The following is a 12,800-nucleotide window of genomic DNA, read 5'->3' as shown; positions in this document are numbered from 1 at the left end:
CTTTACAAGCATCAATTCAATTAATCCTTACAACAACAACTTAAAGTGATATATCATAATCCTCTCCATTTTATAGATGAGAAAACTGGGGCTAAGGATAACTTGCCAAGGGTCAAACAGCTAGTAAATGGCAGAGGTAAAGCTGTGAGGGGTTCATCATTGTTGTTGGTGTTGTTTTGTCATTTGAACAGGTAACAGCCAAGAAGTTCATCCAAGACTAAGATACAGGTCTTACTTTATGTAAGATGTGTCTGTTAGAGCTGCATCCTGGACACAGAGTGTGAGGTGGGAGAGAATGTGTTAGATTAAAAAAATGGCTACCTGAAGAATTAAATGTGTTTTAGAAAAACTAAAATTATATCAGAGAGTTTCATCATTTTAGCCTCCAAATTATCCAAGTAAAGAAATGACTTGCTAGGAATGGAGGAGACTGCCAGCTATTCACCAAAATCCATTTTCCCCTTCTTATGTGGCTGCTCAGCCAGGAACTACATTTCCCAGCCTCCTTTGCATCTAGTTAGAGCCATGTGACTATGTTCTCAGCAACAGAATGTGAACAAAAGTGACATGGATGGTCTCCAGACTTGGGTCTTAAAACATAGGGCTTGGGCTGGGCTCCTCCATGTTGTCTTTCCCCTTCCTGTTGGCTGGAGAATATGATGTGACAATCACACAATCTAACAATGATCAGGGGTTTAGCCATGCAGATGAGGACAACATCCTAGAGGGTGGCAGAGCAACAAGATGAAAGGAATCTGGGTCCTTTCCAGATCTTGTGGGACAAAGACAGCCTAAAATGGGTAGAAGATTATGTGAGAGAGAAATATATTTCTTTTTTTTAAAGATTTTTATTTATTTGACAGAGAGAGACACAGTGAGAGAAGGAACACAAGCAGGGGGAGTGGGAGAGGGAGAAGCAGGCTTCCCACTGAGCAGGGAGCCTGATGCGGGGCTCCATCCCAGGACCCTGGAACCATGACCTGAGCCGAAGGCAGATGCTTAACGACTGAGCCACTCAGGTGCCCCGAGAAATAAATTTCTTTAGGCCAGTGAATTTTGTGAGTCTCCTTATTACAGCTAGTCTTTATCTCAACTTATATTTTGAGGTTGTATTAGATTAGACTAAGGGATGACTTTGCTTCTCATTTTTTGTTCCACAGGGCTTCTGTGTTTGCAGAGGAGCTTGGTGTTAATTTGGATGGACCAAGTCTAGAATGTAACTCTTCAGAGGCTTGAGGAAGGACCCTAGGCCCAAAATGTCTGAACCAAATCATGCCTGTGAGAAGTCTTTTTTTTTTTTTAAGATTTTATTTATTTATTTGAGATAGAGACAGAGGTAGCAACAGAGATAGTGAGAGAGAGCATGAACTTTGAGGAGAGGGAGAAACACGCTCCCCACTGAGCAGGGAGCCCTAGGTGGGGCTCGATCCCAGGATCCTGGGATCATGACCTGAGCCGAAGGCAGACGCTTAACCAACTGAGCCACCCAGGCACCCTGGGATGTCATTTGCCCCAAAGGATGTCACTTAACCTTAGGAAACAGTTTTTGTTTTAAAAAAAAAAAAAAATCCAGAAGTTGAGTATGTTAGAGAAACCCAATGCCCATGGACATCAGTACAAGACCTGGCATCAAAAATGGAGCAGGCTCTGTGGTTGTCCACAGTAACATTGACTATTCTCTTGCCTCACTAAAAAAAATCCTAATTTTGTCCAGGACTAACATGTCCTAGTTATCTATTATTATGCAACAACCTATCCCAAATTTTGTGCTGTAAAATAACCACCATTTAATTACACTTAGGGATTTTGTGGGTCAGGACACAGACAGAGTATAGGAGGGCTGGCTTGTCTCTCTTCCTTGATAACTGCGGCCTTAATGGGGGAAGACTCAAATGACTGGGGTCTACAATTTCCTGGGAGCTTCTTTACTCATATGTCTGCTGCCTTGGCTGGAATATTCAAAAGTGGGGCTCATCAGGAACTACTGACTAGAGTCTCTAAACATGGCCCTCCATGTGGCTTTGACTTTCTTACTGCATGATAGCTTTAGAGCAAACTTCTCCTAAGGCAGCTCAAGTTTTCAAGAACAAATGTTCTAGTGAGCAAGGTGGAAGCCACATGGCTTGGTATGGCCTTGTCTCATAAGTCATACAGATTCCTCTGTACTCTACTGGTTGAAGCAGTCACAAACCTGCCCAGATTTTAAAGGTGTAAACCCTACCTTCTAATGGAAGAAGTGTCAAAGAATTTGGTGTCCTATTTAACAACTGCCACTCCACCCATCAAGGAAGATAACCCTCCCCACAGTTCTGGGATATATCTAAGTCAACCATGGTCATCCCATTCTGCCTGGTTGATTGGTTCTGTACAATGAAACTAGAGGTAAGGGCTTCTGGAAAAGGTTTCCTAACTTTAAGTAGGAGATATCGGTAGAGGCAATAATTTCTCTTCCTCTGCATGGTGTAGTTTATAGATGTGATGTAAAACTCTCTTAGCCATCTTGTAACCCACAGAGGGGAGATAACCTTAACAGAAGGCCAACATCATACAGCTCAAAGAATGGAAAGGTAAAAATCCCAAGTCTCTGATTATGTAGTTGAGCAGCTGAATTAACCAAAGTTGGAGTCGTCCAACCTCAGACTGTCTCATGTGAAATAATAAATTTCCTCATTGTTTAATCAGTTTGAGTTGTTGTCTTCTCTAAAGCCATCTAAGTGGATATAAGGAATGTATTAGTCAAGGTTCTCCAGAGAAACAGAAACAATAGTGTGTGGGTACACATATATTTATTTATCATAAGGAATTGGCTCACGCAATTATACAGGCTGAGAAATCCCACAATGTGCTGTCTACAAGCTAGAGACCCAGGAGAACTGGTGGTGCAGTTCCAGTTGGAAAGCAGGAGACCAATGTCCCAGCACAAACAGTCAGGCAGAGAGAGGGAATTCTCCCTTTCTTCAGTTTTGTGTTCTGTTGTTCTTTTGTTCTACTGAAGCCCTCAATGGATTAGATGATGCCCAGACATATTGGGGAAGGCAATTTATTTTATTTAGTCAGGCAACCAATTCAAATGCCAATCTCATCCAGAAACACCCTCACAGACATACCCAAAAATAATGTTTAACCAAATACCTGGGCATTCCTTGGCCCAGTCAAGCTGATACATAGAACTGACCATCAGGAGATACTACATAGGGTTTCCTTATAACTTCACCCCAGATAGGAATTGTCAATTATGCCTGCAAATTTTTGTTTCTCTCTCTTCCTGAAAGTGCTCTAAGCCATCTACCATTTCACCTAATTCTTTAAGCATGGAAGGATACAGTTGATTGAGAATTTAGCCTGGATCATCCAGAAGGTAACACTAAAACAAAGGATGCTAGACATTCAAGAACCACTCTATAAGCTGTGAACTTCATTCCTCTGGCCAGTGAAGTCACACCACTATGTTAAAGAGTATTAGAACTGCTGCACTGTAGATGAGGTAGCAAACATGTAGCAAACATTCCTCAGCTAGCTGGATGGAGTTTTTTGAGGGCATCCTGAATTTTTAAAAAAGATATGTATTCTTCACTGAGCATTTATCATTACTGCATATTTTTTCTTAAATGTAGCCACTGAAAGCCTGACCTAAGCCAACATGTTCCAGAGTATACTTTGCGAAGCAACAGATGCTTCCATATTAATATATCATAAAGGAAAAAAAAAGAGTTTCAGAGTTAAATGTTTAGAACACTAGGTTAAATAGATCTCTTTTTAGTTTTTTATTATAAAATACATAGAAATGTTGAAGAATAATACAAAAGAACACCCACATATTCACCATTGAGATTCAACAGTCATTAACATTTTGCCATCTTTCCTTTTATACATCTCTATATATTTTGCTGTTTTTGAATAACTTGGAAATTAGTTGCAAACACGGTATCATTACCCTTCATCTCTGAATACTTGAGCATGCATCTCCTAAGACATTCTTGCATGACCACCAGAGCATTACCACACTTAAGGAAGTTAATGATTCCCTAAAATCAGCTAATACTCAGTCCATATTCAAATTTTTCCTTTGGTCCTCAACATGACTTGAATATTTTCCTTTTGAGCCAAAATCTAATTACAGTGTACACTCTGCCTTTGATTGTTATGTCTTTTTAGTTTCTTTTATTCCAAAAGAGCCGCCCTGACCTTTTAAAAAAAGGTATTGTGTTTTTTGAAAAGACCATGCCAGTTGTCTTGCAGAATATCCCACATTCTGAATTTTTCTGAGTACTTCCTTATGATAACTTCTATTTGATTCCTCTCTTCCCAACCAGGTTTCTTGAAAGCAGGACCTCTCAGAGCCTTCAATATGCTAAGTGCAAAACAACCCTCCAAGTGAACTCGTTTTAGGAACCTCTGCCCTCTTCGAAGGCATTTCGAAGTAACCCTTTCTTTGGGAACTGTCCCCACTTTCAACACACACACACACTCACACACACACACACACAAACACACGGGGCTTCCAGCAGTCACATATGGACTTTGTAGCCTGACCTCTGGGGCTAGTCCATTAGAACCATCTCCTTGAAGACTAATACAGATTTAAGGGAGAAGAAGACTAGGAAAATCAGGACAAAATACGCAGTTTAGGTGAGTTCAAAAGTGATACCAAAAGTAGGATATTGGTAATGCCTACACTTCGAGGGAACAGGCAGTAGAAATGTGTTGAGTTGGGGCCCTAGAGCAGGCACAACCCAGATGACACACTAAAGTCAAGGCAGCTTGGACAATACCAGAGCAAGCATGGGTCTTGCTTAGATGTTGGTTGATGTCATGGAAAGTTAGCTTCTCTCAGGATCGTCCAACTGAAGGAAATTTTGTTTTGCACAGTGCCTCTTTTGGGAAGATCCAGGGGGAAAAAGTCTAGGCTAGAAAGCAAGGACAAAGTTAAAGGAAGGAAAGAAGGCACTCAGTTTGGCAAAGAGTGCATATGGCAGATAAAGAGACCAACCTAAGCAGCAAGTTAACCTGTTAGAAACTCACCTAAGACTTCCTAGAAGGAACAGGGGCACAGCGGAAGGGACTGAAGCATCGAAGATATATTCTACCATATATAGGCAAAGCCCAGAACATTCCAGAGATGAGGTAAGGCAATAGTTTTGAAGAGTATGTGGCAGAGGTATTTTTGCTCCCTAAGGCCTGAGGAAACCGGATTCAGAAGCATCAATAGCAGTGTCAGAACTATGCCACAAATTGATACCCCAGGTGGAGTAAAGGTGAGGAATACTGGGGAATCATCCCTGGCAGCATTTTGTATGAACCTAATCAATTCTATGACAAGATGAGGAGAAGTCAGACACTGTGTCAAGACTTAAAATGCTGCTCTCAAGAAATGTGGAGACCCTGACACTAGACAGAGACACTTTTAATGCAGCACACACATGCCAGAAACACTGGGCTCAGCAGAGTGTTAGATAGGACCACACAGTCCTTACCCCTTGGCCTCATGTGAAGGGAACTTCAAGTAGACTAACACTCCTGGACTCTCTCCAGTGTTGGGGTGAGAGGGGCCAAATTAAAAACAAAACAAACAACAACAGTCGAAACCAAAACATTCTCCCTGTTTGGGTTCTAAACCAATGTCTAGGGAGAAAATGAGGTTCAGAGATTAAATCCTCTTGCAGGTTAAAGCCCAAAGATAACAAAATCCAAAGAACTGCAGTTCAAAAATCAAAATTTCCTATCTTGTATGAAAAAATCAAAGACCTCCTTGATTGCTAATTCCACGTAGCCTCTGCTGGAGAGCCCCCTGAAGCATGGGGGATTTGTGGATCCTTCCTTCAGCAGCGGTAGCTGCTCATCGTGAAGAGATACTCCTTTAGGACCTCTGCGGTTCTATTTGTTCAATTCCCATTTTATGATGACCCTCACTCTTTTAAAGAGTTCAAAGTGTTAACAGGAAGCAGAACTTTATTGCAGCACTGGTTCCTCACCCACCTACGTAACTTAGGAACCAAACCACCCCCCACTCCTAGAACAAATGCCAAGCAAAACTATACTCTGAGAACCCAGTACTTGGTATCACCAAAGACTCTCTAGAAGACGCTTAGGATATGAGATAAGAAATGTGCTTGATCTTGGCTTCCCCAGGATGGATGCCAGTTGGTGGATGCAGGTGGTTCAAATCTACAACCTGTGAGGTAAACTCAACTGGGAGAAATCCACTCATAAAAGGTTAATTTGGCATCATGTTTAGCAACTCTGGGCATGAGAAGAAGATCCATTTATGCATTTACCTGAGACAGAGTCAGTTGAATTTGCCTTCTTACAAGTTTAGAAATTTTCAAAGATGGAGGTCCCTGTCTCTTTCTCTTCTTACAGATCAAAAATCTCTTCATTGTCATTTCCATTCTGAGTCCTCCCACTTAATTGAGCAGGGCCTCTATGTTGGGCAATGGAGCTCTCGTGGAGCATGGATTTTCAGTCCTGTGCCTCAGTGACTGCTTCCAGCGACTTTGGCTAAGCAATCTGCCTCTAGGTATGCTTTTTCCAGTACCATCTGGACTCAACGAGATGGTGTGGAGTGACTTTGAGCATGTGACATCTACACGAATCCAAGGCTAGTTCTGCCATGCTTCCCTTCCTGGGCCAGAATGCAAATGGAATTTGCAGCAGGCCAGGCAGTGCCCCCTACCCATGCTGTCATGGACAATTTCCAGTTAGATACTCATTAGCGCTCTGTAGCAGGCACAGAGCTCAGCCACCCTGCAGTTTAAATGTAGCTCAGGGTAGATCCAGGTCACAGTGGGCAGGAGGGGGAGGCTCTCTTCAAGAAAAAGGATACAAAATAACAAATTTAAAAAATTAGGTATGAAAGTGAATACTCAGAATGTGCAAATAATTACAAAAAATACAAATATTAAAAACCAAACATAATAACAAATAGTTATTAATTGCTAGACACACCACCATCATACTTTTTGCCTACAATTTTTGTCTCCCTACTCTTTACTCATCCCTTCACATAATAACAATTTTAAAATATTTTACATAAAGAGAATAGAAAGACAAGTGGATCTTTCTTATAGCATAGTTAATCTTTTTTTTTAATTGGCAGAGAGCATAAAACAAATGGTAGTCTTAGTATAGGTTTGTGTACTTATAGACATAGGAATTATGATACATTCCATTTCATGTGCTTCCCATCAAGAAAGATATATGAATTTATAGTTTATAGGCTGTATTACTGAGTGCACCCCATGTGTACTGTCTATGAGAACAGAATCCTATGCTTGCAATTTTGCCAAAAAGTCTAATGACATGAGACAAAATTTTCCATAGCATAGTTTCTGGCTCTACCTGTTTAAATCTTATTTCTCCTCCAAGACTTCCATATTGCCTGGGGCAGACACCACAGCCCACACTCACACTTTGATAGAACCCTGGCCTGTGTGCTAGCATATGAGGAGAGTCACCCCAGTGGGCACGGGGAGGATTTTTGGAGGCTGTTTTTACACTGGGACGGCCAGCAAAAACTTAACTATACACCACAATTGGCTGCAAACCATATAAATATATCCCACCAAACACAAATTAAATACATTTCCAACTCAAATGCCTCTTAGCCAAATCCCCAAAATGCCTGCGTGACAGAAGGAAAAGAGACAATGGCCTTCACCCACTGAAGTTAAGTCATCTTACTTTTGCACGTTTTTACAAAAATAGAGGACAACTATTCCTTTTCCTCTTCTCTTTCCCTCACAAACAATTCAGTCCTAAAGCCAGTAGGGAGGACAGGGCAGGGTAGACACCTATGCTGGCTCGGGGGTTGAGGGGACACAGAGTGGCTTAGAGAGGACAGACAGAGGCCAAGTGGGGTAGATGGCAACGTGGTGGTATAGTGAGTCTCCTTCAAGCTGAGTGAGAAGGGGAGAGAAGTGCAGCCCTACAGCGGCTCCAAATCCAGTCTGTGTGAAGTTCCTGCCAAAGACACATAATCTGAATCTCATCATAAAGACAGGTCAGCCAAACTGCAGTTGGGGGACAGTCTACAAAATATAGGACCTATAATCTTGGAAAATGTGAATGTCAGGAATGTTAGTGAAAGACTGAGAAACCATCCCAGACAAGGAAGCAAAACAGACATGACAACTAAATCAACTTGATTCTGAACTGGATTTGAGGATTAGATGTCAGGGTAACTTCCTGATTCTGAGGGCTGTATTGTGGTTATGCAGAAGAATGTCCTTGTTTGCAGGAAATACATACTAAGGCATTAGGGGCTGATGTGGCACCCGATTAGCAGCATACTTCTAAAATGGCTGTTTCGATCGAGTTCCCTGTACTACTTTTGTGTAATTTTGTGTGCTTCCGAATTATAGTAAAAGGATATAAAGGATGACCGTGGGAACACATTAGTAGAGCTGCTCAGGACCTTGGAAAGGGCCCACACATGTGAGGGGATCTGAAGCTTATGTTTCATTAACTTCACTATCTCTAATTGCAGGAAATATTATTCCGTAAATACCAAAAGACATTTTTCCTGTAATTTAATCCTTGCCTTAGCTATGCCTGCCTTCTGAGGTCTTTCTGGCCTTCTTACCTTTGCTGAGAATGAACGTGGTAGAATGAGTATGTTCCCAACACGCTTCAAGGTCAAGGAGCAGCAGCCTGCACCCTGAGACCCACATTACCGAAGGCCCTTCGCTGGGCCCACGGAGCTCTGTGCCTACTTTGTTTAGCCTGGCTAGGTACTAATGGCCAGCATTTTGCTTGAGGCTCACTCCTGACAACCTGGTGTTCACTGACCATGCTCCCTTCTCCACTGCCTACTCACGGTCAGCATGTATATCATTTGCTTGATGCCCAGGACTTGGAGTTCCACTCGGAAGATAAAATTCACAGTGAGCAAGAAATCTTAAAACCTCCAACCTTCACTCCTTTTTTTTTTTTTTTTTTTTTGTATGCTCAGCTCAGCCTTTTCCTTCTCCTTTCTGCAAAACTGTGTGCCTAATTAGAGTACAATCTGGTCCATCCTCTCAAGATGGACAGCTCTAAGGCAGAGGGCAGCAATTTGGGCATATAAACTTAATTCCGGAGATGTTAGCAAATCCATTTGGCTGCACATTTAAGCTATCCCAATCTAGATTTTTATTGTTAAATGAAGTTTACACTTCTATCTCTTACTGTATCTCTCAGTTGGTTCCAAACTCAGGCAGGGAAAAAAAAGGGAGGGTGTTTTTTATTGGGTCCTGTTAAAGGTCAACACACATAAAAGATGATAGCACCTTCCAGAGTGGTGACAACAAATAAAGAAAAGCAGCACAATAATTTGAAGTATACCTTAGGAAGTAGAATTGACAGGACTCGGTGCTGGATTAGATATGGGGGGATACTTACAGGGGTCTCTAAGACCATATCATGTTTGGGGATTCACTAGAATGACTCATGCAATTCATTATATAGTTCCTCTCATGCTAAGATTATTATATGATATTATAAGGATACAAAGCTGGATAATAAGGAAAAAGGACACAGGTGGAAAATGGAAGAATCCAGGTGCAGGCTTCCTTATGTTCTCTCCCTCTCTGGAGGGGTAACACAGAGCTCACTCTTTTGCCAACAATGAAAATGCCGAAAAAGGTGTGCAATGTTTTTGCCCAGGGAAGCTCGTTAAAGACTCAACACCCAAAGGTTTTTATTGGGAGGTGGTCATATAGGCACCCCTGCCTAGCACGTACCAAAGTTCTAGACTCCCAAAAGGAAAGCAGGTCATGGTCAACATAAACCATATTGTTTGTACAAACAGTTTAGTCACAGTGAGGCATCCTTATTATTTAGGGAAAATCTTGTATCAGTGTAGGGAACTATTTGCCAGCCAAATTCCCAGATGCCAGCCAGGGGCCAACCTTACAAGCAGAGCTTTATAAGGACAGCAGTCCTTAGGTCAGCTATGTCAACTCTTTTCTGCACAGGAGAAGTGAGAAAAGGGCAGATGTGAGTATGGCATCCAGGCTTCTCCCTTTAGCATGTAGATGAACAGAGTTGTCACTTAGGGAGATGGAGGGAACAAAGGAAGTATAGGTTTACAGGAGAACATTAATATTTCAATCTTGAACACATAAAACTGAAAAGCAATGAGATGTCAGGTTAAATTATGCTTTGGTGCAATCATAAACCACCTCAGAATTTCAGTGGCTTAAACATAACAACTGTTTATTTCTCACTTTTTACATATCTTTCATGGCTTGGTGGAAGGTAGTCACTGGTCTCTGTTCCATGTGGTAACTCAGGGACCCAGGCTAGTAGAGGTCCACCATCTAGAATGTCTGTGGTTGTGACAAAAAAAAAAAAAAAAAAGAGGGAGAGAGAGAGACACTGGAAAGGTGGAATAGGAGCTCTTCGATGCTTCAATCTAGGAGTGACACATGGCATATTCGCCCACTACCCACTGGCCAAAAGTAGTCACAGTCACTATGGGAAATGTGGGGTAGCAGATGGGATATTTGGTGAACACCATTGTTTCTGCCACAATATCCAGGTAGGAATGTCACATAGGTATCCACAACAAATGAATATCATGGAGACTTCCAGTTAGAAGTCATTAAGCAGATAGGTTGTATTTAAAGCCACCCTCACTTTCTCATTATCTGAATCCCACTAGCCTAATAAGAGCAGTGTTGTCAACCTTTGCTGGTTTGAAAGAACAGGAAATCCAGAGTGGTTGATACTCTTCAAACCTACCTGTAGTGAAACTATCAGCACATTGATGTCTTCATTAGCTCACAAAGAGATTATAGTTTAGGATTGAAGGTAGGTTTTGAATGTCTCTAAGAGGAAGGGTTTGGTCCCCCAAAAGCCTGCCTAGACACAGCCTGATGCTCAGAGCAGATGAGAGGGGCTCACAAAGGTGAGAAGGGACATTTAAAACTATTTTTAGACAAAGACACTGATGAGCAAGTTCACAGAGGAAAAGTTGTTTTCCGTGGTAAGTAATAAAACTCATGCCAGGGCTACCACTAGGTGTCAATAGTAGGAAAGGAAAAGATGAAAGAAAAAATGGAGGAAGGTTCTAGAGGAAGATGCAGATTGGTTCCAAGGAGAGAAAAGGTAGAAAGTGTCTCCACACTCCCCCTAAAGTTTTCCAGGCATTTCATATTATTACATAATTAACCCCATTAATACCTTAGGTGGAGATAAAAGACACTTTGCATTTCTCTCTCTCCCTCTTGTGTATTTATAGATGCATAACAACTGAGGTCTTCAGTTTATTAGAAATCAGATTTAAGGTCAATGAATCTAAGATATGTCTCATTTTAATGCCCAAATTATGCCAAGGCAAGAAAGGACTTTTCATTAGAAACAGCAAACCTTATTTAGTCCTTCCATGGCACAAGCTAAAGACTGCTAGTACCCTCCATGTGCCATAAAATAATTTGCATGGTTAACAGACAATGTAAATTATAATAAGTCCAAATATATTTTATTATCACTTTGGTAAAGCAGTTCATCAAAACTAGATTGTTGGTTTTTGCTTGGATCAGTGAAATAAATGGCCAAAAGGGAAATTATCCCATAAAATATTACTATCACCCTAAAACTATTGAACAGAATAGAAATCAAAAGAAACTAGCACTGGAGGTAAATCCATTATTTGGGGTTTCTCAAATTCTTATATGTTGAGGCTTATAGAAAAAATGGTATTTGCATGGCACACTGAGGTAAATGGACAAGGCCCCTAGGTTTCAGCTGCCTGAGACCCATTGGGCCACTCTAGGATCTGAGATCAGTATTTAGGATATTAAATATAGATCGTGGTTTTCAACCTCGAGTTCACACTGCAGTCACTTGGGAAGTTAGAAAAAATATCAGCGGGAGGCCTGCTTCTCCCTCTCCCATTCTCCCTGCTTGTGTTCCCTCTCTCACTGTGTCTCTCTCTGTCAAATAAATAAATAAAATCTTAAAAAAAAAAAAAAGCACAGCATTAGAAGACAGTCAAGGACACTTCTTAAAAACATTCCAGATTCAACTTGCTTCCAGCTTTGAACACAAGAAGGAAGTGGGGTTTTGTTTGTTTCTTTTTAACTCGGAAAGTGCAGGAAAACAGTTGCAATGTTCAAAAAATTAAAGTGAAAACCAACCACCACCTCCAATGCAACCACTGTTAAGTTTTTAAAAAGATTTTTTATAAAAAGCTTATGTACAAACATACCTATTTGTATCTTGAGAAATAATTTTTATTTACACTAAAGAATTGTGTATCGTATACTTTCCTTTTTAACATTCAATACATTCATGAAATCTGGTCTGTGAGTATATGGCCACAAAGTAATTCCCATGTCCACACTGTATTTTATTTTACCATCCTTCCCTCTTACTGATCACTTCAGCTATTCTTATTCTTTCCTTGCAATAAGCATCCTTATACATGGATTATATGCATCGTGAGGAACTTTTGGAAATTTTTTTATTAGGTAAATTCCTGAGAGTGAGATTGGTGCGTGCATTTAAAATGTGTACAAGGGGCGCCTGGCTAGCTCCATTGGAAGAGCCTGAGACTCTGGATCTCCAGCCCCGCATTGAGTGTGTAGATTACATAAATAAGCAAATAAACTTAAAATGTGGATAAATGTTGTGAGATTAACAAACATTTAAAAATAAATAAATAAATGCCACCTACGTTTGTCAAGCACTTTTACGACTATCAGTTCAGAGGTCGCAGCAGAGCACGTTTGGGGGGGGTCATCAGCCTGCAGTGCCACAGAGACAGTCTCCAAGGCCAGCAGCTCTCGGGTCACGTGGGCGACTTCGCCCCGCCCCGC

At 41.1% G+C, this 12,800-nt stretch overlaps 1 protein-coding gene across 2 annotated transcripts in view; it reads right to left on the bottom strand.

The window, feature by feature from the left end:
- SKIC3 (SKI3 subunit of superkiller complex) overlaps positions 1-12,799 on the bottom strand; it is a 156,554-nt gene extending 143,755 nt beyond the window's left edge. For both annotated transcript variants that reach the window (XM_081826536.1, XM_081826537.1), the window contains exon 1: positions 12,659-12,799. The gene's annotated coding sequence lies outside the window, so the exon portion shown is untranslated. The remainder of the gene's footprint in view (positions 1-12,658) is intronic.
- Between the last annotated feature and the right edge of the window lies 1 nt (position 12,800).

Source organism: Leptonychotes weddellii, chromosome 7 (assembly GCF_054177405.1).
Source record: "Leptonychotes weddellii isolate Sample4059 chromosome 7, ASM5417740v2, whole genome shotgun sequence".
NCBI classification, from domain to species: domain Eukaryota; kingdom Metazoa; phylum Chordata; class Mammalia; order Carnivora; family Phocidae; genus Leptonychotes; species Leptonychotes weddellii.
Note: the sequence above shows the minus strand (reverse complement) of the source record. Positions and strands in the feature narration are given on the sequence as shown.